Source organism: Emydura macquarii, unplaced genomic scaffold (genome assembly GCF_026122565.2).
Source record: "Emydura macquarii macquarii isolate MOO-44397 ecotype Brisbane River unplaced genomic scaffold, CSIRO-AGI_Emac_v2 contig_3506, whole genome shotgun sequence".
Lineage (NCBI taxonomy): Eukaryota > Metazoa > Chordata > Testudines > Chelidae > Emydura > Emydura macquarii.
The window spans coordinates 6,316,944-6,341,801 of record NW_027133643.1 but is presented as its reverse complement, the minus strand read 5'-3'; the positions used below and the strand labels follow the sequence as shown (position 1 = coordinate 6,341,801).

General features: G+C 44.1%; 2 long non-coding RNA genes across 3 annotated transcripts in view; one reads left to right on the top strand and one right to left on the bottom strand.

Annotated features, from left to right (window-relative positions):
* The first annotated feature begins 1,337 nt into the window (after positions 1–1,337).
* Positions 1,338–24,607, top strand: LOC137145038 (uncharacterized). Its single transcript, XR_010917544.1, has 2 exons — positions 1,338–1,475; positions 24,033–24,607. It is a non-coding gene; the product is annotated as an uncharacterized lncRNA (long non-coding RNA).
* The window catches only part of LOC137145039 (uncharacterized), a 44,609-nt gene continuing 37,470 nt past the window's right edge, over positions 17,720–24,858 (bottom strand). Inside the window, exons 2-3 of one of the 2 annotated variants that reach the window (XR_010917546.1) lie at positions 22,174–22,334; positions 17,720–18,170 (exon numbers count right to left, since the gene is read on the bottom strand). This is a non-coding gene — a long non-coding RNA (uncharacterized lncRNA). Of the gene's footprint in view, positions 18,171–22,041; positions 22,335–24,418; positions 24,592–24,858 lie in introns of those variants that run through there. The other variant, XR_010917545.1, reaches the window with a different exon arrangement.

The following is a 24,858-nucleotide window of genomic DNA, read 5'->3' as shown; positions in this document are numbered from 1 at the left end:
GGTAGTTGTTTTCTTTAACAAATGTCTCCTGTTTATAAAGATCTGTGATTCCATGTATTAAGACAGAAAGGAAGCTTTTGCTACAAGGAAAATTACATTTATTTTTTTTTAAAATAGGAATAGAAATTTGAGCTTGCCTTATAGAGAACACCGATAGAATTTTTAGAGAGACAAAATCAGTAGGGTTTTGTAGAAATTCAGTAGGATTTTATATAGAAGTTGTTTTAAAAGACTATCAAACTTAAATAGAAAATTATACCCTATCCACAGGTTTCTGGAATTCTATAAGAGTGATATTCATCTCTACTAAATTCTATAAGATGGTTTTAAAAACCATACCTATAGAAAGGCCATTATATACTATTACATTCTCTAAGGATGACTGTCCCTCCAGAAGAGCTTTCTCAAGCAAGCATGCCCCTGTTCTTTTCTGAAAACATACTTTCTCTATTAAAAATGATGTTTTTATTACCCTCCTCTCATGCTGAGCAGCGGGAGGATACTACTCCTTCAACAGCTAGAGTACAAGGCCTTCTATCCCAGGGGGTTTGGCAGTTACCAGTTGCACAATTAATTGAGTAGTGAGCGAGCATTGCTTTCTGAAGAGGATGTATTTACTAGATGATAATGGTGCACAGATCATTCTATTCTTGCAGAACTAAAGCCAGACCACTGTTTTGTTACTGGAAGAGACAATAGGCCTTTTTCCCCCTCACCCCAAAAAAGGCCACACACAATATAGCTCCAAAATGAAAACCCTGTGTGTTTGTTATTTGATTCTGTGCTCCTGATGATTTTTCAGTCCCTCACAAAGCAGCTACCACTGCCAGCATATCTGCCTGCCTGCAGAAGGAGGTAGGATCTCTTACTAGTTTTAAGTGGGATATTAGTTATTTTTTCCAAAAGGCTGTTTAAGAAATTGTTGTCAGCCAGGCCAGAAACCCATTTGTCTACTGTTATATAAGCAAGTCAGTAAGGAGAAAGAATGCTGTCTAACTTTATTGATCACTAAGCTACTGTGTGCCAGAATCCAGGTTTATAAAGTCTATAAAAGGACATGCATATGAGTTAATTAAACAAAGGCAACAAAACCTTTCAGAGACAGTAGAACAGTTCTTCCTAAGCAATCTATAGCTGCCTAGCAACTCTTATTCCTGCTTTGAGCATATCTACTCTATTCTGAAAATCACATGCCAAAAAATCAGCCTGCCTGTTGGGACTGGCCTTTTATACCATCTTTCTGGGCTTAGTTAGACTCAGCTGTGTACTGGGCCAAAGGATCCCTCTCCCTACATAAGTGACATTTACACACCCCCTGCCTTTCCCCTATTGCTTCTCTCACTTTATCCCAGCTGGTTAAAGAGAAAGTTGTATAACATTCTTCTCAGATGGAGGCTTCTCAGGAAGAAAACCAAACAGACATTCAGTTTCCTCTAGATCTCACTGGGTGAAACCTGTCTGTGGCTGTGTTTAAGGTAAACAAAAGAAACTTTTGGTTTATTCTATGTCAATGAGATGGTCTCCTAATGAGTATCTTGTGTGCTGTCAAAAAGCTATATTAAGGTAGATGTCCATTGTATTAATAATTCCTGGTGATTACAGGAGAGAAAGCTGGTCCAGTGGGTAACCTTTTCCCCACCTGGCATCAGGAACTCTTGTATCTGTTCTACTGTAATTGTCTCTGTAATTTTGTTTGTTGTGGTGTTATAGCCACGTGGGTCCTAGGATACTAAAGAGAAGGGGGATGAGCTAATATTTTTCATTGGATGAACTTCTGTCTGTGAAAGAGATTAATTTTTACACTCCATAGAGCTTTTCTTCAGCTCTGTAGCTCAAAGGCTCAGTGCCATAACGTGGACACTTTAGCACCTGGGGCAAGCAAGCATATTTATATCCCCTGCATTTTTTTCCCCCTTCATTTTTCTGTCCTAGTGGCTTTATGCCCTGGGTGGCTAATTCATTCACCCTGCCCTGCCCTGCCCTGGTTATGGCACTGAAAGCTTGTCTCTTTCACCAATAGAAGACTGTCCAATAAAAGAGATTCTCACCTACTTTGTGATCTTGGGTAACTCACTTCAAGTCTCTCTAGATCTATTTCCTTATCTGTAAAATAGGCTAATACTTCCCCATTCTCTGGTGGGAGGCTTACTTCAGATAAGCACTTTAAGACTGTCTGTAGAAAGGTATGCTAGCAGATATCTACACTGCAATAAGAGACCAGTGGGCTGTGCTGGATCTGTAGCCTTGAGCTGTAGGGCTATAAAATTGCAGTGTAGGCATTCAGGCTGGGGCTTCTGAGACCTTGTGGGGGTGGAGAGGAAGGAGTGAGTTTCTCAGAGCCCAGGTGCCAGCTGGTACCCAAATCTCTACCCTGCCATTTTATAGCCCAGTGAAACTGAGCCATCTGATTCAGGCCAGCCGTGGCTGTGCTGCAGGTCTTTTATTGCTGTGTAGACATGCTCTACAAGTGCAAAGTATTCATCTTGTTTTCCAAGCTGTGAGTGTTACAGAAGCAGCAAGCGCCATCCTGGAGAAGGGAATTAATGAAAGGCTGTGCCTTATGCTACTGAACAGGTTTTTCCTTTCTAAGCTGCCTGTGGGTCCCCCCTGTGCCCAAATGAGCTGCGTTCAATCTCACCAGCTTTCACCTGGTGCATCTGAGACTGTTGCTTCCTTCAACACCAGTCAGATTGTCTGCAGCATCTCTGTGATTAGCCTCAGGCTCTGACCAATTAGCTGGTTATTGTGCTGCTCCCCTCACCTTGATTCATTAACTCCTCAGGGTTCTCACTTAACTAGGTGCAGTGGATCCCTGTATCAGACAACGTCTCAGCCAGTGCCCTTCCCTGACACCCCTTTCCTGAGCCCCTTCTCATTAAAATCCCAGACAGCTCTGTCCGAGAGCTCTGCCTCCCAAATACAGGTCTTAGGGATGCCCCAGCTAGGCAGGATTCTGTTTCGGAAGGTGCCAAATAGCAGGTATGGTTTTCTCTGTGCTCATGCCAGGCTTCTGTCCCCTATCAAAGGGGGCGTTGGCATTCACAACGACCGCTAAGAGGATGTGGCACAAGGGAAAGAGTAAAGATTTGTCTTAATGTCACCTCATGTGCCCTTAAAAGGAGGAGGGAGGAGAAGTATGGGAAATGATTTTTAGGCAGGCAGTGTTGCCTAGTAGCTATAGCAGTGGACTGTGATTCAGGAGAGCTGGGTTCTAGTCCTGGCTCTGCCACTGGCCTGCTAGGTGATCTTGGACAAGTCACTTCAATTCTCAGTGCCTCAGTTTCCCCACCTGTGAAAGTGGGGCTAATGGTACTGCTCTCCTGATGAAAGCATTACATAAGAGCTTGGTATTAACAACATAATGTCTGAACATTGGAAATAACAAACTAGAACCCATCAATGTCAAAACAGTAACAATAATTGCTGGACTTTTCAAAGCAGTCTGGGTATTTGTCTATTTCCCTTGGCATTGGGTGCCTAACTCCCTTAGACTCTTGAAAATCCCAACCAATAAAAACACAACCTGACTGTTGAATGAGCTGGGATTCTCTCATCTTGACCACTGAGCACAACTCATTTTGATTCTTCATCACTGTGCTTGGTGTCTAACTAACTACCATGGTGATGAGCACCACAGAAATGACACTGGGAGGGGAGAAAATCTGCCTTCCTATGAGATCCTAAGAAAATCACATCCCCTTTAAACATGTTATCAGTACTGTAGGTTATTATTTGTAGCACTCACCACTATCGTGTATTAACAGTAGTAACACATTAATCTTCCTTATCCATGTGAGCTAGGGAAGTACTGTCGGAAGGGACCAATTGAAAAACTGTGGCACGGAGATCAAGGTCAAAGACTGAGAATTTCCATACCCAATTCTTGTCCACTTCCATCAGCCTGTTTAAGTAAATCCCCTAGATGGCACTGAAAATTTAATTCTATATCATCTGTGTCCCTTACGTTGGAGTGTCCCAGGGCTGAAAGTGCAAAGTCTAGCATTTAGCAGCAACTTCCATACTGCCCCTGGAATGGATGTAGATCTCCAAAGCCCATTGGCTGGCCTCGTGTGGCTTTAGAGAGAATTTCACCTCCTCCTATTTCTCTTCAGGAAAGCTGGGAAGCTAGGCAGTTGATATGGGGAGTTGATATGGCTTCACTTGCTCCATCTTTGTCTGTTTGCCACCATATTTTAAGGATGTGACACCGGAGCCTGGATAAGAAAATGATCATAATTTTTGGCCCAGCTACACAAGTCCGTGTTGCTGAAGATTATAGATCCTCATTTCATGAGATGGGTCAATGTCTACTGAATCCATTGACTGCTGTTACACAGTTTTCTTAAAAACTGGATGAGAATGTCATAGGGATCTGGAAACCTTTATGAATAAACTCTCAATTGCTCACTTCAAATCTTCCAGAAAAACTAAAATACTAAGAGAGATGGAGTTATGACAAGGGAGTGGCCCAAGCCATAAAATTCGGATCTGAAGTTATCCAAAGTGTTTTAGCTCAGGCCCATCTCTAATAAAGGCCCATGGTGCACTAAAGTCAGAGAACTGGACAGCCACTATTCATTTCATGCTGTCAGAATCTAAGCATGAGACCTACTGCCTTGTGATTGCTGATTTCAGTTCATTTCTCTGATTTACAATTTCCTGATTTGCAGGTTGTTAAAACACTTATAAAAAAGACTGGTCTGGAAAATGTTCCTAAATAATTATGTTGATGACTAAAAATCAGCCTGAAAGGGTCTTAATTCATAGCAGCTTATACAATAAGGGAGATTTAGGGGAGAGCTTTTATTCTCAACTCATATTTTTTAATACATTTCATTCATGTTCATATCCTGTACTACAGGCCCCAATGTGAATGAGTTTATATGGCCAAACTATTCTAATCCTGCTCTCAGGAACTGGTTGACTTTTTGGAAAGCTTTCTAGGGCAAATAAATTCTTCTAGCTGAAGGTTAGTGTTGCGTTTATGTTCAGGATGTTTATGTGGGGAATTAATAAAGCAGTTTTTCCTTTTTAAGAGACATGGGGGATTGTGGGAGTTTTAAGAGGTTAGAGTTGAAGCTAAAGTCTGTGTAGTGGAAACGTAGTCTCTAAGGTAAGGGCCTGGCCCAGTTTACTTGCAAATAAAGATCCTGGCTGAGTTTGTACATAAAGATGTGTGTGCTCAAACAAGCAACAGCTATGATTCAGGAGGTGAGTGAAATGCATCCTAAGCAGTTTTGATACCAGACTTCTCTATTGGTGCTGGGAGGAAAACCTGCTTAAGGACACTGTCATGTGAGTGAAACTGAATATTTGGGCTTGGTAAAATATTTTACCAAAGCTAGTATAATGAGCAGTTTCAGGCGTCTCTAATTTAAACTGCCCCCCTGCAGCATGGAAAACCCTAACACAACATGATTGTGTAAGCAAAGGAGAACCAGAAACTGACACCCACCAGTGAATGATCTCAGAAATTCAACTCTGGTCAGCTCTTGTGGATTTTATTGCAAGTCTTTGTGATATTGGCTTTTTTCCTTAAAGCTCCAGCTTCTGGGGCCACGTGACTGTGAGATTCAGCTTTCATTAAAGTTCCTACCCTCAGGGCTGCAGAGAAAAGCTTAAAAATGTGATACCAAAAGGGCCCCAACACTCGAAGGCAAATAAAAAACACCTGAAATGTAACTTTAAAATCTCGTGATTTTGAAGAGCCGAAATGCATGATTTTGAATGCTTGAGGTTAGCAATACTGGGAAATCTCCCACCACTTGTCTAGCAACAGTACATCTGTGCTGGTGCAGACAATGATGGGGATATTAATGTAAATTGGTTGCAGGTGTTCTCACCAGTGCTGTCTAAAGCACCTTTTATCAGGGGAGGATAGTGGGCCCAGCTGAGGAGAGACTGCTGAATGTGTAGTAGTAGTAGTTTCTGTGCAGTACTAGTTGAAACGGAGGATGTACAGTCTGCACTGTGATGCAGCAGAACCAATCTGTTTAGATCAGACTTTTACCAGTGCAGAATGTCCGCTTAATTCTGTAATGAGAGGCAGAAGCCGCCCACTGCAGCCTTTCAGAAGCACGTGAATGGCTGCTGGGGAACTTCTTCTGAATGACTCTGGAATCCTGTGCTCTGCACTGCTCCCCCTTGCTGCCCCCAAGCCAGTGACTTCCTGCCCCTCCCTCCCTTATCTCTACATCTAGCTAATCCCCTCCTAAGATAACCCTGTGGACTGCATTTCGAAAACAAATGACAGAACTAATCGGCTGTTTTGCCATCACACGGTTTCTCTCTTTCCCGATCCTGTGTCCATCTTGTCTTTTTAGTCCGTAGGCTCTACCGGGCAGGGACTGTCTCTTCTCCTGGCCCAATGGGCCCCCCAGACCCTACCACAATAAACATGGCCAATAAATAAGCACCCTAGAGCCAGAATACCCAAGGAAATGTTCGCTTAAAACACCACATTTTCTTTGCAGAGATAATGAAAGAAGGATACAAAGACTTGGATGTCATCCCAGAAGATCTCACAATTATTCTTTGTGCTGACAATGTGCCCAGCACTCCGAATGCTTCAGCAAATAATCTTTTTCCTAGCCCATGGCTTTGACCATGTCACCGCTCTGGCCGTTTCCTTCCCCTGGCACTCCCCTTCTCTATCGCCGCAAACAAGTTACTTGTCTTCATTCTCAAGGCCCTTCCCAGACTGTCCCCACTCTGTCGATTATCTCTCATTTGGTGGTGTTAACCCCAAATCTGATGGTATTGGAATGCCACGAAACTATTGGGTTTCTTGTTTCTTTTTTTTTCTTGAACAAGAATGATATGAATTTACATTTTATTTGTATACTGAACTTTTATTGCAGTAATCCTTGGCTAAACCAGGCATGTCTGGAGACAGGCAGGTTTTCTGAAATAACAAGGTCTGTTTTAAAAAAAAAATAAATAAAAATTTGCATGCACGCACCCATTTATAGCGTGGGGAAGGGAGAGAAGCACCAAACTCATGGATTGGAGGGAACTGAAAAATGAGGGACTTTGGAGAGCTCTGGCTGCCTGTCCCGGTTGCTCTAGCATTACCCTGCTTGTATTCTTCTCTGCAAGATTTCATACTAACCTCTCCACCACAGCCTGCTCTGCCAACCCAGTCCCTGCTAGAGTGCATGGACTCCCACTCACACATGCCAGCCCCAGAGCTCAGCTGCCCAGATGTAGCAGCTCATGTGACTTGGCCAGAGGAGAAGCCTGAGTCGGACAATAGCAACCCCTTGTTGGGTGCTGCCCCTGTGAGAAGGATCCACTGAACCCCTGCCCTGCTCAGAAGACCCCGGTGCCCCAGAAGATGTGCAGGTTGCCACGTACCTTTGCTGGCTGTGCTGGGCGCTGCTTACTCTGGAGCTTTGCAGAGCCAAGCCCCTACATGTGCTCATCATGGGGGAGTGCATCCTCCGGCACCCATGGAGGCTCAGGGACTCCAGGGTAGAGGGACCAGGCACAGGGGTAGTTTGGTATGTTAGTGCTGTTGTGTCAGTGAGGGAAAGCCATTCAGATGCCTATAATCAAGGGAGTTGGCCAACAAGCTCTGAAGTCTGCAGGGCTAGCACCAGGAGTGTGTAGGAGCCTACTGTCCGTTTCAGATGTGGCCAAAACCTTCTGAGATGAGGCACTCTTGAAAGATTTTGGCCCCAAACAGTAGACCTCTTCCAAGATCAGCTGCTTGTAAGAGCTCCACCATCTTATGTGGTGGAAATGTCAATCAGATCTGCTGCCTGAACACTGTTTACAGGGCTACAGCACCATTGGCTCCAAACCCTGGTTCTGATACAGCTTCCTACCTCAAACAAAAATGCTAGCCTAAACTAGAACATTGTTTAGAACTTATTTAGCAATAAGTAAAGTAGGGGTCAACAAGAAGAAGTCCACAAGAGTGACACCACCTCAACCATGCAGGAGTCTGACCTGCTGTTCTCGCTCCATTTCAGTAGCGGCAACCTCACATAAACCCGCTGCATCATTTGCTAAATCAAACCTCATCACCACTTGTCTCCCTTCTTAAAGAATTGCTCCCAATTCTTTAGGAAGGACAGATGGGCTGAGATTTTTTTTAAACTATTTCCACTTCATTATTAGTTATTAAAATGTGAGTGTTGATTTTTTTTGACTGCCTCTCCTTTACTTTATGATTATTACTGTTTATTCAAAAGCAAACCGGAAAAGTGTAATTTATTGCCCCTTTTTAAAATATTATATTAACCTTCCATCAAAGCTTCTGGTTCATGCCCACAAAATGGAGGAGAATCTGAATTAAAGCTGAAAGCTTATCCTGAAGTCTGAACACATCCCTCTGTGCAAGTATGGAAGTACATATGGGTCTGTAAGATCACCCATTGTTTGACATCCCAGTGAAATTGATCCCTAACTGGTGATGGAAGCACCTCTAACGGTTCAGCAGTTTAGCTAAGCACCCAAAAATCTCAGCCAATGTAATTATTCAAAATTTCATGATAGGCTTACTTGGGCGGTTTCCATTAATTCCTGCTTTTTGGTTTGTGCTGGAAAACAGATGTTCTTGCAGTTCTTGGCTCTCTTGCTTTACTGGCCAGAACCAGGAAATGTAAAGGGGCATGAAAATAAGAAACCTGTTTTTTAAATTGTATCTGACCATTTCTGACCCTCAAAGGTTGGGATCTGAGTTTTGGGCAAGCATTCAAATTCGCTCTTGATACCTAAATCAGTTCACACATCCCTATACAAAATATGGTGAGGGAAGGCTAGTGTTTCAGTCTTAATTCTCAATTCCCTGGCTTGGGTTCTTAGCCAAACCTTTAACTGCTTCACCGCTGGGGTCAACCGCAGCCTCTCGCAGCAGATCATTGTAGGGTTCTTTTAAATCTTTCATCTCTGCAGTGGAAATGGATCAGTGGTGACAAACTACCCGGTACACTGGGCAGCTGTACAGAAATTACTGTTGCTTAATTAACAGATATTTGGAACATAAAGTGCAACTATTTCATGTTTGGGGGTTTGGTTAACATCTTTGGTTGCAAACCACTGAACTGTAGAATTATAGTCTGAAATAATGGCCTCTAGCCATTTTACCTTGGACAGCCATCTCATCAGATTATAGACTAAGCCTCGTTGGGCCTGATCAATACTTGGATAGGAGATTTCAAAGGAAATCTCGGATGACACAGGAAATGAATGGATTCAATTGGTGAGTCAAGCACAGAATAAAAGAGGAATAGATGTAAAAGTGGTCTGTCTTACAAAAGTTAAAATGTAGGTCACTGTAATGAGTGGGTGTGGCCTCCCTCTGAAATTCACAGGGAAGGGCAGGCCGAACCCAATGGGGCGGAGCCAGAGACTGCCTGTTTGGAAGCGAGGGGGCGGGACAGGAAGTATAAAAGGAAAGAGCAGGCGCTCAGTTGATGGCTAGCTCCTGGAGGGGAAGAATGTCTCTCCCTGCTCTCCAGAGCTGCCTGTGGCCTGGTACTTGGAGCCGAACACCCTGCAGGAGCCGGTGATCCTGACGGGCCAGGATCTGAAGGAGTTGCCGGATGAGGAAGAGGAGGGGGCCCTAACAGGGCCTTTGGAGGAGTTGCCAGAGGCCAGCAATGGGGCGAGGGCCCTGTTGGGCCCGGACCTGGAGGAACTGCCCTACTCTGACTTCCCTGACGAGCTGCTCAACTTACTATCCCCCGATGATATCGAGGCGTTCTGCAACCTACTCCTGGGTGATTACCCCAATGAGGCTGACTGGGCTGTGGCCCACCAGGTACCTGAGAGAAAGGGGGCAGGGGAGGGGAAACCTGGTCCAGGGACTGTAGGACTGGAAGGTGAGTCAGCGTGTTGCGGCTGGATCCCTGCTGACCCAGTGACAGAACACTTTGCTACTGATAGGGCCCTGGGCTAGGATGCAGTGGAGTCAGGTGGGCCTGTGTCCCCTTCCCTGACCACCCCGGGAGTGTCTGGACTGTTGGTTGCCTCACCTCGGGGCCTGGGGATTGTTTCCCTGCCCTGGACTGGGCCAATACCCGCCAGAGCAGGGTAGTGAGTGGGTGTGGCCTCCCTCTGAAACTGACAGGGAGGGATGGCCACCCGTGCTACAGTTACTTATCTAAATGTCCCATAGAACACCTTTTCCAATAGTGGGGGCTGGTACCCTGGCAATATTCCAGTTTCTCTCAGAATTCTGTATCTTCTTTTTCCCTCCTAATCACTCTTTACTTGTCTTGCTAAAGCTCTTGGGTGATGGTGCTGACATGGAAGGGCTGAGGCATTTCTGCCCCCAAAGATGACTGCATTTCACTGATGAAGGATGTGTTCATGTACAAGGACCACGTTATTTGGGCTGAAAGATGCTTAAATAGAATAGATTAGTAATCCAGCTTCTCATGACTTTAGCATTTTGCAATCGATCATAAACAAAATGTGAGGTTGCTTTAGCACAGACTCAGACTGTGATGATTCCTGAAAATACATCTTCCAGTGATTTATATGGCTGCATAAGATTCCACCAAATTATTTATTCCATTGACTGGACAGCAACATTTGTCTTCTGTAATGACCTATTTATGTGCCAGTATTGAAGCACTTCTTAAAATGGGGTATTACAGACTAGATGGGTATCTTGGATATAATCAGCCCAATATTCCTGCTCTGTGGCATTACAGCCTACCTGGGTACTCAAAGGGAACATGGTGGTAATGACAAGCTGTGGACACAAGTCAAGATGACTGCTACTGATTGGCTTATTGCAGCTATGAGATGAGCATACTGCTAGTCTGTTGAAAAACAGACTGTTGTAATGCCATGCTATTGAGAGAATTTCAGTGGGAGGGATTGAACCAGGGGCTTTGGATTTTAAAGCAATAGGCTGTACTCCCAGAGCTAAAAATCAGATCTGACAGCAAGGCTAGAATAGGTTTGTCATCCTCTGTCCAGCCACCACTAAATGGGGTCAGCGCACCACACTAAGTAGGTATGTGTTACATTCATTACAGTTGCCTGATTTTCCTCTCCTTTTGTTTCACTTACCTGTTGTCCTGTCAATAAGACTTTGGGGCAGGAAACTCTCCAGCAGACTCCGAGTGGTGCTGGAGAACTGCTCCTTCTCTGCGGAGGCCTGCACCTGCAAGGTCCCAACTGAGAGAAGGGCCATCACCACTAAGCCGTCAGAGTGCCTTCAGGAAACTAGCTCTTGGCCGAAGAGCAGCCCAGGGCGAGACCAAAGAGATGCTGGTCGGAAAGGGGAAACGCTTGTGAGAGCTGTCCACGACATGCTCTACCTTCTATGGAAGATGCACGAATCCCGTTCGTCAAAGATGTGTGAAGCTTTGGGGATCCTGTTCAGCTCCTTGCTAAATTTGGAGGACCAGGTAGCATCCAGTTTCAAAAACGCCCTCTTTCCTCTCCGGCTTGCTAGGAAAACTCAGGATTCAGCCACAGCGATCCTGCAGTTGTCACCACCAGGCTGGATTACTGTAATTCATAGTACCAGAAGCAGACTGTGACAATGATGCCCAAGCTCCACCTGGTACAGAATGCAATGCTCCTTCTCCATGGCCCAGGCTGCTCTGAGCACAGCAGGCCCATACTTAAGTCTGCTCCCAGGCAGCTTCTGATTCCAGTTTAAGGCCTGGGTCACACTTTTCAAAGCAATGAATGGATAAGAATGAACTTTGATCTCTGAACTGCTGGGCTCCTTTGGAGGCAATGCAGATCACCATGCCCAGGAAGAAGCATGTGAGATTTGGAGACCAAGCTTTTCTTGTCAAGGGGATCCAGTGACAGAACAGGCTTCCGGAAGAGGCCCGGCAAATCCTGAGTCTGAGTGTCTTTAGGAAACCTTGCAAAGCATTCCTCTGAGACTGCCTTCCCACCCAAAGTGAGGCTCACAATACCGATACCCCTATCTATCCCCAAACCCTCACTAAGCCCTCCCAAACAAATCAAAAGCCCTACCCCAAGAAGAGTGTTCACCCTGAAAAGAAAAGTGCTAGACATGCCATGAAGTCCTCTTGGGACTTCTCTATAGCTATTGATTTCACATGGAAGGCATTACAGCTAGTACAGTAATGGGCAGCAGTATTAAACCCTAAGGTAGACAGGAACTACCTTTACCATGTTTATACAGCACCTAACACAGTAGGGCTCCAACCTATTTGGGGCCTCAGGGCATTATTGTAATGGAGATAATGAATAATACAGACTGCATAAACCTCCCAATGCACTGGGCCAAATTCACTGCTGGTGTCCTGGAGGGAGGCAAATCAGGAGCAGTAGCTTACTTTCTCAAATGATGATACTTGGTGGTTTTAATTAGATTCCCCCAAATGAAGTAATTCCTGGGCTAAAACATTCCATTTAAAATGCACAATGAAGAAGGCAATACTGGGGGTGAAAACAACACTGCTGCTGGCTATGGGTCTGATTTGTCCCCACTAAAAGGGTGCCTCCCTGACGCTGGAGCTAGCCAAAAAGTGGGAACACTCTCTCAAATTTTTCTCCAGAATTGCCCCTTTCAATGTCTATTTGAAAGGCTTCATCAGTTTTGGAGCGTGTGTGTTTTTTAAAAAAAAAAAAAAAAAAAGGCTGATTGGTTATGTGGGTTTTTTGCCAAACTTTTTCATGGAAAAAACCCCTGCTGTCAGCAGGTGGTGTCTCTTTGAAATTCCAGCTCCACTTCTCTGAAAATTTCCACCATCTCTTCTGCACCTATGGGGAGTGAGCAGTGGCTCTGCTGTGGCCTCGGGGACAGGGAAGGAAGGGGGTGCTGACTTGGCTGACTGCTTCCCAATGGGCTTAACTAGGGAAGCTGGTTTAAACTCTGCAGAGCCTTCCATTGGAGTCCTAAGGGGAGAGACTGGAGTGAGGATGCATTGAGTCAGCACATCAGCCGTGCTCTTTCCTAGACTTTGGGTTGCACTGGCAGTGGACTGACAACTCCCTAGAGCCAGAGCACATCACATACAAGCCTGCATGACCTAGGGCTGCATCTAGCCCTGTGAGGCTGAAGAGGGCCCTGCAGATCTCTCATATTTGTCAGTAAATATTCTTCCCCAAGAAACAAGTTCAGCTCAGAGCAGATTTCTTTACAGCTCCGCTATAAACGTTCAGGGGCTATGGTGGCTGTGGTGGATCTTTTACATAGAATGTAAGAGCTGCACATTAAGTGGTTCTATACGTGTTGATATGAATGTCTTCCATAACTTTTTTTAAACATTTAATATTAAAGTTGTCCCAGAGGCATTTACATCTGAAGTGCAAGAAACTCCTAGCTGTACTGCAGTTCTTAGCACACAGCTGACCGAGAAAGGGCGAACCTCTCAAACTCATCTCAAGAAAGGACTTTATCCCAGTAGAAGCAAAAAAGCCTGGTTAAAAATCATTACCATTTTAAAGCACAGCCATTCCAGACTTCTCTGTGCTCAGCTAATTAAATGTACTTAACAAAAACTAAACAAGCAAACAGTCTGTTCATTTTGGCTACCAGTCGCTGCAGGAGTTAAACTATCCGCATGCTAGCCAAATACAAAATACTGCTGCTTCATCCTTTCTCACCCCTGAGCCAACAACAAATTCTACTCAGCATTCTGCAGGAGCATTCTACTTTTCTTCAAATAAGTAACTCCCCAAATCAGGTTTCCTGGAGCAGCCTGGTAGACGTAGATCTATTGCAGCCTACTACATGGAGGTGCCTATACAATACTAATTATCACTCACTACCTTACAAAGTTTAAATACACTAAGTGGTCTATTGAAAGACCTGATTTTCCCCCGCCCCTTCCCACTTCTCTTGTGCTGGCCAGAGGCAGGTAGGATTTCTCTCTTGTCCTTCTATTCTTTTCTCCCCCAGCCTGAAGCAAACATCGTGTTTTGTGGGAGGGACACTGTTAATGAGCCAGTGCAGTAACAGAAGGCGGTGTCAGAGCTGACTCGTGCATTTTGTCCTGCGTGATCCTCCACCAAGACTATACATCCTTTTGGATACACACACCTATATTATGTACATCTTTGCCTGGGAAGATTCATACACTAGGCATAGTAGTCTATTATGTACAGAGACCTCCAGAGCATAGCATTTCATATGGCGCTCCTGTAATTCTTGATGCTCATTTTCACCACCTGTACTGGATTAGCTCTTAGATGGCTAATTTTTAAGCATTTCACTAATTGCCTATGTATGGAAATTTAATTTTCCAAAAAGAAATTTAAAAGATTGTGTGGCCCAGTACACAGGAGATGTTGCCTTGTCTCTGTTCCTAATTATAGCCAGCTTTCTTAATGAGGTAATGTTCTTCTGCTCTGAGTTATCTTCTAGCAGGCAGGGCAGCAGGTGATCCATTGGGAAGGCATACTTGAAAAACATCACAGGCAAGCTGTTTAATGTTAACACTATCATTCATCACTCAGGTCTTTCGGATAACTTGACAGATGTAGCACACTCCCTTGGGATCCCCCTAGCCTCTGGCATGCTGCTTAGTGCAATTTATCCATCGGTATCAAAGAGTCAACTGAGACTTTGCAGTTTGGAGGAAGTTTATAGAATCCTGTAAATCTTCAGGAACTATTCAATAAAATGCTTGTGTCATCATAAGGCAAAAGCAGATTCTTCAAGTGGAGGGTTTCTAGCAGAAATCATGGCACTGGTTTTGTTTTGGTTTTTTCCGTTCACAATTTGTATATGCTGTTGGATGAAAATAGGGTAGGATTCAGATTTCATGCGGTGAGTTTAAGGCGACCTTTTGAATATGCCCAAATGGCTTCTTGACGTTAATAGTTGTGTGACTGTGTCTTTACACTGCAGCCTTTACACTGCACACAGTAAGTATGGACTTGGACACTTAACCCTTCAATAACCTTACTTTTTGTCTCTTCCCTACGTCGTCTTCTGTCCATGTAGTCCCTAATCATGCACTCTGATCAAGGTGTGTGGGGGGTGGGTTGTCATCACTTGCTCATTAGCAGGCCCAGCTGGATTCAAATGTCATTAGCATTGGATGGGGAATAAATTGATGGTCTCAATTCATTTCCTAGTGGGCAGGTGTCTACGTCACAAAATTGGCACATTCAAGGGTCTTCAAGTGAAATAGCTCTGGTGAGGGAGTGTTGGAATGCTTTGACTGCTGCTGCCTGTCCACATCTGTTCTGTGCATAAATAAAGCTTCAGGCGCAAGTCCTGTCAATCTACTTCCTTCTACCAGAGCTAAGCCTGAGCATGGCTGGGGCTGCTCAGCAAACCGTAAAATCCGCTCCAAATTCACTTGGGGGCACAAGGGGGTGAAATCCCTTCCTCAGTGACACTAAGGAAGATTATCCGTCTCCCAAGACAGCATAGTCTGCTACAAGGGGGACCTACATAGAAGGTCACACAGGGTCCTAGTGTTACTGTCCACCATGTCCTGTTAGCCAGGTCTCTGCTTAGATGAGTACTCTGAAAGGGGCCACTTTCCTAGACTACTGGAAGGAATCCTAATCGTATGCAATGTTGGTGATGAAAGCAGGCAATGTGTTTCTGCTACGTTGGTGTTTATGTTTCAAAAATCCTGTCCCTAGCCACTGATGGGAAGAAAAGTATCGGGCCAAAGCACTAACCAGCAGGCTGTAGGGAACTGCCAGTAACATGCCATGTGGCCGCTGCAAGGAATCTGTTCAGCCAGGTCTGGGAAGGGAGCAAAACCTGCCTTAGTACACTGACGTGCACCTAGCCTGAGAGAGGGGATTGGGTTACACTGGGCTAAGCCTTCCTCGCAGAAGCAGAGTTGTACTCTGTGCAGTAATGTTGCTCGTGATTCAAGCAGGAGTCTGGCAATAACAAACCCAAGGGGTGGGAGGACAAACTGCGTATCCCATAAATAACCTTCCAGAGGGTTCGTTCACTCTCTGCCGTCCCCGGGCATAAGTCACTCAACGCGAGGAGTGTGTCTGCATCAAGGGGAGAGCAAACTCTGTCGTGTGCCAAGTTATGCAACCATTGTTGTGAGTGTCAATCAGCTCCATGTTGGCTTCACCTCTGAAATGCAGACTTGGCTTGTTGTGTTCTTGCTGCCTGCATGCAAATGTAAAATACATACTGTTCTAGCAGGTTTGGAAAGGCCTTCGGATGATGTTTCCAGCAGCAGCAGCAATGTAGCCTGTACACTGGGCTTAAATTCTATTGCAGATAAGTCCCTTTTTATGACTGTGCTGCAGTGGTTTAACTTGTATCTCATTTACATAATTGTTTCCAATTATCTTTCTAGTTACATGCTAAAAAGAATTATCGTAAGCCCTTGGTGTGAGTGCAAAGTGCACTTAGAATTAATACTCTGGACTCTGTTTAACCCTTCAGCTACAGCTGTTTGATGATGAAGGGCCAGTTCTCTGACTGGTGTAAATTAGAGTGGCTCCATTCAAGGCAATGGCATGACTGGGAGAGGCTTGTGCCTAGAAGGGCAGAATTGAGTCCATGGTTTTTCTTTGGTATCCCAAAGAAAACAAAGAGCTTAAGACTTGTAGATTTTTGAAGGTACAGTAGAACCTGCCAAGAGCGACCTTACTTTTGCTAACTATCATGAGTGAGGAGGTCTCTCTTCACAGGCTTGCACACCAGAGCGTGGCAGTGTTCCGTGGTAGTCACTTGGGACAGGTGGTCTCAAAGGCAGGTTTTAGTGTATTTAGGTGCCTAACTCCCACTGAGGTCCATGAGATTTAGTGTATGTTTACACTGCCAAGTGAAGTGGACTTACTTAAGGTCAATTTTCAGCAGCCGATTTTTAGACATCGCAGCAGCGTGTACACATGACGCTGTTTGCGCAGGTCTCGTGTCCGCACTAACCACGCTTATTTCAGAGCAGTGCACTGTGGGTAGCTATCCCACGGTGCAACTAGCCGCGCTGGCTGTTGGGACAAGTGTCATCGTCCCACGATGCAATGCTGCTTCCCCCTCCCTTCTACCACCAAACAAACAGGAAAACTGTTTTTGTGCCGTTTTTTTACTCCCCGCGATCACCATTGCTGCAGAGACATGGAGCCAGCTCAGCTCTGCACTATTATTGTGAGCGTCACAAATACATCACAGCTTATCATAGAGTATTTTCGAAGTAGAGCAAGAAGCCGAAGCACAGGCAATAGCGATGCCACCGAGGCTGCCCTGCTACAAGCCATCGAGCAGAACCATTCCCAATTGCTGCAGGCTGTAACGCATCTATATAGGTCTGGGAAGGTGCATGATGCGCGCATATTTTGTACGGTGGGCACTTTTTTCCCCCAACCAAAAAATTCACATCGGGGGCGTGGAAATGCCCATAGTGATCCTGGGGGATCCTGCTTACCCCTTGCTCCCTTGGCTAATGAAGCCCTATACTGGTCACCTTGACAGCAATAAGGAGTGTTTTTAATAAGAGGTTAAGCAGTTGCAGAATGGTTGTAGAATGTGCCTTTGGGCGTTTAAAGGGTAGATGGAGGAGTCTCCTCACTAGGCTGGACATGAGTGAGAAGGACATCCCTACGGTGATATCTGCGTGCTGTGTTCTTCATAATGTGTGTGAAGCGAAGGGGGAGAGGTTCCCCCAGGGTTGGGCTGTGGAGGCAGAAAGATTGGCCGCCAATTATGAGCAGCCAGATGCAAGCACTACGCTGAGAACTAACCGCGAAGCGCTTTGCATTAGGGAAGCTTTGAAAGCCAGGTTCTGCAATGAGTTGCAGGACTGATTTCTGTTCTTGTATGTTGTTTACCTTTGGTGACTCCCCCGCCCCCCAACGATATCTGTGCCCACCAAATCCCTCCTAAACAAGATATGATTTAAATAAAAGTTTGCATCATTTCAACATGTTTCTTTATGAACAGTCAAGTCATGAGGAGCATTATGGAGGGGCTGTAGCGGGACTCGGTCCTGCCTCCGCTCCTCCTGAATCTCCACAAGCCGCCGGAGCATGTCTGCCTGGTCCTGCATGATTCGCAGCATCTCCTGCGTGGTGCTGTGATCATGCTCCTGCACTTCTCTGCGACTCTCCTTGTCCATGTCCATATTCTGGGACAAGGTCAGCCGCCTCGCTCTGAGCTCTGTCTCTGTGGCCGCGGAGGCATTCATGAGCTCGCCAAACATGTCATCTCTTGGGGGGGGGGGTTCTCTTTCTAATTTGCGATAGTCTTTCCACAGCATTTCTTGAGGGTGGGGCCAAGGCCGAGGTGTCTACAAAAAATTACAAGGTAGCTATTGTTAGCAGAGTGAAGAAAATTATACAATTTCAACAATGTAGACAATACTCCCCACGCAGTGCACAGGGCAAACACAGACCCTCATTCCATTCCTAACATCCCAGAAGGGTCAGCTGGCTATGCCCTTACAGAGAGGATCTGCGGACAGTGGAGGGGAGGGTATATTGTCTCTGCTTAAACCAACTAAAAGTTATCAAAGTGACTTGGTAGGACACTACAATGGGGAATACAAAGGTACAGGGCATCTGCTGTTTAGCTCTGGTATTTTAAACTGAAATATCAAGATTCTAAAATTAGGTATAATTAAAAGGTATAATATAAAATTAGATATATTTGAAAGATAAAATTTCACAGGTTGGAGCAATTTAGTTATAGTGAGGGACAAAACATGAAACTAAAATAGGTTATCTACCTTGGCCTGTATCTCATATTTCCCATTGTGTCGAGATGTACAGCCCCAATATGCCAAAAATCATCTTAGAGTGTCATACCTTATTCTACTTGTCTAAATCTATTAACTGTTGTTTCACTAGTGGACCCTGCCTAGGTCCTGGTGGACAAGTGGTCAGTGATTTGCATGAAGGACACAAGTGGCATTAAGGACATACTTCCAGATGGTCTCCATGTGTGCATATGCAAACATGGCTTTGCATGTGCAAATACAGTTAAGTGCATGGTTCCTAATCAGTGCTCAAAATCATCCCTTTTCAGTTGTAAGTGTGGGTTTTGCACATGCGAACAATGCATATGGCCCTAACTATGGGCTGCATGAAAGTTTGGCCTTGACTGGCACCCTTATTGGTTGAATTTCATGTCAATTAAACCTTTTAATTCCCCTCTGTTGGCAAACAGTGCAAGGTACCTTGTGCTGCTGCTGCTTGTGTTGGTCTGCTTTGAGAGGAAACAAGACTTCACTCTTCAGAGCTCTCAATCTACTACTTTCATGAACAGTAGAAAGCTACTTTTACAAAAGATCAGGGCTTTATTTTTCTTTAGCCATTTCATTAGTAAGGCTGATGACTTACTGACTCCAGGGAGCCTGCCAGGACTTGGACTTTACCAGAGACTCAACTCAAATATAATAATGGAACTTACTAACAGAGCAATATTTCAGCACTACATAATTGCATCAGTACTTTTTTCTATACGCGGCTATTTTGCCATTTTTCTGCTATAGACATTTGAGATCTCTCTGATATAATGACATCTTCAGCTTTATCTTTAGTTTTCTGCTTAACCATGCTGAGCAATCCTGTGAGTCTGAGAAGTCTAATATTTTTTTAAATTGCTAATCTACCCCTATATGATACCCCTTTATAGCAACTTCCTTGCTTGTAACGATGAGATGTCTTGCAGATGTAGTTAATCAGAAATAGATTACTATCACTCTGCAAACACCTGCATTAGAAGTATTTCTGGCTTTTATTAGTATAAATTCCTACTGCTGACAAGCTCAGGGAGACAAGGACAGGCAAAAAAACCAAGATTCCCTTGCACAGCTGGAGTATAAATTTGAAGTTTTGTTCACATTTATTTTTCTTCTGTAAATGATTTAGCTGCTATTGATCAAAATTACCACCAAATAAAAACCAGAATTGACTCACTTGTTTTGTTGTGTGTTACATGGCTATAAAACGTGTCTGTGCCTCCTCTTGGAATCTGCTGTACTTTCTCACTCTGTTGCCTACAGAGCAGAGAGGTAGAGCAGCAGGGAGACTTGCGCTGCAGATACATTTGTTAACATTAATTTAATAGGTCTTCAAGAAACTAGAAGTTAGGACTCCATATTGCATGTGTTAGACAGAAAATATGTTAAGTATTCCAAAGGCCTACACATCTTATAAATTGTAAAGTTGCAAGCAGTGGTGGGTGTAAGATAAAGCCTCAATGTGATTGTAGGAAGAAAAGTCAAGAGTATTAAGCATGTGTAAGAGGGTAGGGGAGAAGTTGTGTAATTGAGTGTGCAGTAGAAAAACCATTCCTCACACTGAAACCTTCTACTGGGTATGCTGGCTGATCTTTCCATCACAGGAATTGGAATATGACCCATCCACACTCACTCTGCACAGGTGCAGATAGCAGTGGAGATTCAAGCTCAATCATTTTTTAATAAAGGGACTGTCCATGTTAATTGTTGGGATATGCTGTTTCAGAAGCCTGAGAGTCCGATGACTGGGGTTGTGCTAAAGACCTTGGGGCTTTTAAACAGGCAAACCTGTATGTAAAAGTTCACTCTTAGTGGGAAAGCACACAGATGTCCTTCAAAGGCAGAAATGGAAATAGCTCAAGAGATAGCTGGGAGAGTTCAAATTTACTATGAAACATTCATGTGCTAGGATTTTATATTTCCAGACTCGGGACATATTGAGCTGCTCAAAAATGACAATTGTTCTTTACGGAAAATGTTAAAGTTTGAAATTTTACAGCTTTTTTGGATTTTTTTTTTTTATTTTTTTTTAGAACAAACCTGAACTTTTAACCAAAAACTACAGTTTTTGCTTCCTTAAATTGCCAACTTCCACGAAGGAAAATTTTGAAGAGAAAATTTCAGACCAGCTCTTCCAGGCCTTAATTCTCCAGTGCTTTGTGTAGTTATTTACCCCTGTATTTACCCAATATTAGTGTGAAATTCATCAAATCAGAATTTTCCAGTTTCTTACACCAGGGAACAATTTAACCCTCCTCCCTCTGTTGACAATGGTGTAAATGGCAGGACAGTGAAGAATCAGGCCCATCCTGCCAGAAAGACTAAGGAAAAGTTTATAAAGTGCAAAGCAGAAAGGTGAAATACTGAAGCCCATTGACGTTGGTGCTTCATGATGCTTCATGGGTGCTTCGTTGGTGGTTCATTGTGGGGTTTAGACCACACGGTGCTTCAGCTGCAGGGATTTGAGGGCTGTTTGCTTCCCCATTTTAACCATCAGAGCTTGGTGTGGCTTGTTGCTTTGTTTTAAATGAGGCTATTTGTCATACATGTCCACACTTACACAGGCTGAAGTCAGTGAGACAAGACTCGGAAGGGACTGGTCTCAGTACTGAAGGCCAGAGAGTGCTTCAAATCTGTACTGGCAGGAATTTGGTGTTTAACTTGGCCTTGGTAACCAACTCACTTATGTACAATCTTGTTCTATTTGCTTCATAGGGGACAGTCACGATGGGGTTACTAAGGAGTGCCAAAATCCCAGACTATAGAGAGTGGTCCCTTCCTAAACAGAGATGAGGTAATATACAGACATTAGCAATGTCTACTTAAACCAGACTTAGCCTGTGGTTAAATATACAGGTCCTTTGCCCTTCAAAACTCAAAGTGCCTTTGTACAGAGCTACTACCTTGGCTTATATTACAAGATAAATTATGAAAAATAAATTGATCTCAGAATAGTTTTATTTAGCTGTTCTGGGCATGAACCTGTTCACTTTAACTCTGTTTTCCAGACCACCCATCTCCCTCACCAGGAAGATGAGGAGAAACTAATCATGACTGGTTGGAATATATTTAGACAACTGACCGGTACACTGCATAAAAAGCTCTCTCTTGGCTTAGAGACAGAAAGACAAGGGAGAAAAAAATACCTTAACTCTTGTATGAGTTTAACATTGCAAATGGGATAGCAAGTCACAAGGAGTGAAGATGGGATATGGACCTAACAGTGGATTATATAAATTTAAACCAGGTGAGGATCTGATTCAGTGAGTACCTGCCTACCCATGTAAAGAAAGGATGAAATATCCTCAGCAGGACTAATGTGGTCACATCTGAGCAATGTAATGAGTGATTTCCCAAACACAAGCTGGTCACCCTCAAGTGCTAGCTAGCTCAAGTTCACAAAACGAAACCAGCCATTACCGTATTACTTTAATTGTGAGACAAAAACACAGGCCTCTTTGGATGACATTTTCAAACCTGGTTATCTAAAGTGCAGGGTCTTCATCAGAAAATCATTGGCTGGAACTGAAAAGAAAGATTTCCCCACTACCTTTCCCCCGATCTTCTTTTGGTCATCTTCGTAGCCTGTGCTTCCTTCTCTTCTGTATTAGCATTGCTTAAGTGCCGGTTATGCACCCAGCATTCCACAGGAGTCAAATCAAAGACGCGTATCACTCCAGTCACTTAACAGGGGCGCTTCCCGTGTCAGTCCTGCAAATAAATACAGATAAATCGATATTAAACACTTAAAGTTTATAACCAAGCACTGTACAAACTGGCAGCTGGAATCTAAGTGCCACCTAGTTCATAATGCATTTAAGAATGTATTTATATGAATAATCTTGTATGTTCCTTTCTAGGGATGGCTCAAGCTGGTAATAACTAGTGCACCGTACAGGCAATTTTTGTAGGGCCCTATCATGCTCATGGAATATCAACTTTCATCTTATTTAAATATTGTGAGCTGGCTCCTCAGCTGCCACACAAAAAGCATAGCTATGCTGCAGCTCTTTTTCCAGCCCTCCTGGTTGCAAACATAACCTTAGGGATGCCATCTTCCTGAGCCTCATGATGGAGGCTAACAAGCTCTCTAACAGCTAACAAGAGCTCTTAGCATATGACTGGCTTCCATTTGTCTCAATATGGTTTTAGTCTAATGAGAAGTAAATGTTCATGAACTAAATTGCTGTTCATTTTAATAGAATTATCCATTGGGGGGAGCAGATCTGAGTTGTGCCTCTACTTATTTCTAATCTGAGTCCCACAATGATATTTTTTTTGGGGGGAGATAATGCCTAATTCTGAACGGGAGGGGGGAACACAAATGAGAATTTATGATCTCATACACCATGAGAGCTGAAGACCCTTGAGCATCTTCTGAATGACAGCAGAACTCTCAACTGGATTACAACTTTAGTTTTCAATCCAAGAGGAGTACGCATTGTTGATAATTACATAGGGAAGAGCCTAAACTAAACCAGGTGTCTTTCCCATTTTGCCAAAAGATAGTGTGACACACACTAGCTTATACATGGATGGCTTTGCCAGATCAAACAATGATATATTACTCTTGCCACTCAAGTGCCCCCAGCGGTGAATCAATTTTCACCCTAAAAATGCAAATTTTTGAAATTGGAAACAACAAACAGGCTGGCTAGTACTGTCATGAAAAGGATATGAAAGGGGACGGTTCTGTAAAGGAGAAAAAAAAACCCTGGCAAGTGGTAAGTTATAAAAATTTCAGTTCAAGCAAAGTAAATTATTGCTGAAAACTTCTTTCAAAAGTCCTGCTTTGGGTCATGTTAAAATAAAAGACAATCTAATACTTTAAATGGGAGTTCTCACTGATGGCTATAACAGAAACATGCTGATTGGGGATATGGGAAATGTAGACTACTGTAATTGATATGAAGGAAATGTTTTATTCCAGCAGCAGGATATCCATTAGCCAAGCACAAGGGCACATTTAAATTATTTGTGCATTCTGCTTAACTTTCTTACTCGGGTGCCTACCTTGAGGCATCTAAACAGAAAGTTTTAGGTATCATGTACAGTTCTGTTTGCTTGCGTGAGAATAAACTCTGACGGCTACACCTATGGAAATGGACACTGGCAAGACGGAATTTATGGGTGTTATATAATCTGTGTCCAAAAAGTGCCTCACAGCAGACAAGCATTTTTCCAAGTTCTAGCTCCTATAAATAGAACTAGCTGGGCCGTTTACACTTGCACTGGTGGGTGACTCCCTAATGTTACAGATCAGTGGGTTGGCTTCCAAGGGTGCTGAGCGCACACAGTTTTCATGGGCTCTGAAAATCCAATTCGATTAGGTGCCTAATTTTAGATCTAGTGACCTAAAATTTGACAACTTTGGCCTAACTTTCTAATTTTGTCCCTCTCCAAAATCAGGCTCTGCTGGGGTGGTGAGAATGACCAGTGGAAGAGATTCCTTTTTGAGAGAAGTGGCTGTTAGTGGGAGGCTGCACATAGCCTGAATCTACAGAGTCATCAAACCACCAAGCTAAAGGGAGCTCTGACTTTTCCTCCAAATGCTACTGGGCACTAAGTGCTGCGGGGATTTTGGTGTTGCCATTTCACTAAGGGAGCATCTCTTCCTCCTGCCATGGCACTGGAGAGCTGCCTGAATGTGGTGATACAAAGAAAAAGCAGCAGGGAGGTGCTGTCTTTCAGAGGGGACATAAACCAAGGTCGTCCTAACAGTTTACAGTCTTTCAAAATACCCCAATGGGTAGAGTGAGTCACTAGGACACAGATCCACTAACTTTTGTCCCTACCTGTAAGAACGTCACAGTCCTTGAGGCTGTCAGGAACCTCTGCCACTCTTCCTGCACCCAGCAGCCCTCTAGGCTTCCTCAGTCTTCTGCTTTCTCCCACTCTTCCCAAAAAATAGCTCCTGTCCTCACCTTGTTGTGTTTCACTTGCGCTCCCATCAGCTGGCCATGGAACTCTGGGGGTGTAGAACATGGCAAAAGATGCCATGCCTGCCTGTTGTATGTAGATCAGCAGCAGGATCAGAACAAGGCAGCTTGCCCCTAGTCATCCATGTGATGGGGCCCCCGAGCCCAGGGAACAACACACATGTGGGCAGGAGGGGAGCTAGGCTCAGTTTGAGTGAGTGGTCTTACAAGGTGCGCAGTCCTGGCTAGGCCCGCGTCAGTCAGCTGCATACTATTTTCTTTCTCTCACATTGCCTGGGTCATACAAGGAAAAGAAA